Genomic DNA, 2,248 nt, shown 5'->3' with positions numbered 1-2,248 from the left:
GTTGTCATGTCCACGATGTTATAGTCTTAATACACAAAACATTTTAGCCGTAACTTGACCGTGACGACTACAATGGGTTTTCATAGGAAAAAATGGCCCACCAACAATTTTTCGACCGGTTTGAAGTTCGCGCTTAAACAGATCTCAATGAAAGCAGGAACACCGATAAAAAAAAAAATGTTACAGAAACTAGCAATATTTTCTGAGTGATCAGCAATTTAAATATTTCAGAAAGCAACTTTAAATGAGCAAGACATTTCGCTTCATGACGTACCATGAAGCAGTTTAGCGATTGGAGCAAAGCGGCTAGCCAATTAAACGCGAGTTTTTTTTGTTTTTTTTTTATCGCCCGTCGGCACGATTGGCCCGTCGGTCATTAGGCCTCGCTGCAACCATCATTGCTTCGGGATCGGGTAGCCGTCATCGATGAATTTACCAGGCTTATCGGATTTCGAGCGCCGAATTCTTAAAAGGAGTGCAAAGCTTGACGTCGCGCGTACGAGGACACTCCACGCAAGCACCGCGACGCGTTCCTGCCTCCGTCCGCTTAGAGAGCCGCGGAAGACTCGTCTGCCGCAACTCTGCCAACGGAGGTACAAACTGGTGAGCGCTCCCCTGCAGATGAGAAGCTGGGTCCTAAGTAAGCTTGCAATCCAGGTGCGACTGCGGCCGCTGTACGGCCATGCCTACAAATCGGGAGTGTTTTTGCTGCCGTGTGCTTCCTCAAGCCGTTCGGAATCAGCCGGCAGAGTGCATCACGGTGAACAGCGACTTCTTCAAGCTGTGCCTTGACGTCGCCGTCCTCGCTGTGGCGTACTGCGAGGTCCGCGAGAAGGGTCTCGAACATTCCCACGAGCTCTACGAGTGAGTGCAAATAGTGCTAGCATAACCCGGCAAAATGAAACAAGAAAACGTGACCGCGCGCACACGAATATCCTTGAATACTCAGTCAGGTATATACAACATAGCACAACCGACTTAATAGCGAGCGTTCGCTTTGCTAACACTTTACGTGCTCCCGAAATAGCACAACCTACTTCGTAGTGTTCGACTTGGTGACACTTTACGTGCTCCTAAAGCTTACAGTGCCCAAAACAAAAAGGCTCATCACAGATGAAAAAATAAACTATCTAAACGGGTTTTCATAAAGCAGCGAGTGCGGAAGTTCTTTCAAAAACTTGTCAGAAATTATCAAAGACCTGATGAGTAGCATTAAACACCGCACTGATAATGCCTGCTTTCTGTCTCAGCTGCATCTTAGAACGTGCTGGTTCTGCCTTTAGTTCTATAAAAAAAACATTGTTATTCTTCCCCTCCAGAAAATATCGCTTTGTGGCATACCGGCAGTTAGCCCGCTGGCTGTGGGGTCGACTGGGAGCTTTCAACGGACGAGTGCTGCCTGCGTGCGTTGTGGACTAAACAAGAATACCTTACCCTCTCAACAGTACGCTGGCTTCAGGTATCCTCCTCTGGACTGCGCACCAGTGGATTGCTCAGGTTTGCCCACTACTCAGTCCCTCAGTGTATGTTTAGGACCTTCGATCAAGAACTGACATGGGAGCTGTGGTTGATTGTAGCTATCTAAATAGACGCAAGTTTTGTATTACTTGGTTCAATATCGATCGGAACAGTTTGAACGTATAGAAAGTCAAGCATGCATTTCTACCGTTCTTCCTAGCAGTCAGGCATGGGCATCGAGCACATTTGAAGTTGTAATAGAAACACTGTTTATGCAGATTCTGAAATCAATCCTTCCAAACTGTAGGTGTCGTGTCCTTTGCCATGCTGCCCCCTAATAAGTCACTTCACGATGATCCACGGTCTGGGATCAGAACTTTGGGAGAGCAGTGCCGTAGCACAAATGACTCGATAAAAAACTTAAAGACTTCCAAAGCAGTCCCTGAACGAAGGGCTTCCGTTTCGGCAATGAAGTGTGAGATAATCCGTGGCGACAATAATCCCTCTGTTTCCTTGCGTCGATGGTGGGACCGACGATGGTGGGACCCAATTAGGTCCATTTCGATCTGCTGCAACGGTGCGGTCGGGGGTGCAATCGGCTGCAGAAGACCTGCCGGCTTGATCAGCGGTTTCTTGCGTCGCTCGCACTCGTGGCGCGACCGTGTGTAAAGGAGAACGGTCTTCGGCAGCCTTTGGCCAGTAATACCTCTCACGAATCCGGGTCAGCGTACGGCTGTAACCAAGGTGTCCTGACGTCGGGTAGTCGTGGCAGTCTTGAAAGATCTCCACT

At 48.5% G+C, this 2,248-nt stretch overlaps 1 pseudogene; it reads left to right on the top strand.

Annotated features, from left to right (window-relative positions):
- Window positions 1-468: 468 nt before the first annotated feature.
- Window positions 469-1,553, top strand: LOC115308438 (annotated as a pseudogene).
- The last annotated feature ends 695 nt before the right edge of the window (window positions 1,554-2,248 follow it).

The sequence above is a fragment of the Ixodes scapularis genome, unplaced genomic scaffold (assembly GCF_016920785.2).
Source record: "Ixodes scapularis isolate PalLabHiFi unplaced genomic scaffold, ASM1692078v2 PGA_scaffold4__175_contigs__length_147842914, whole genome shotgun sequence".
NCBI classification, from domain to species: domain Eukaryota; kingdom Metazoa; phylum Arthropoda; class Arachnida; order Ixodida; family Ixodidae; genus Ixodes; species Ixodes scapularis.
This window is presented reverse-complemented; position numbering and strand designations above follow the sequence as displayed.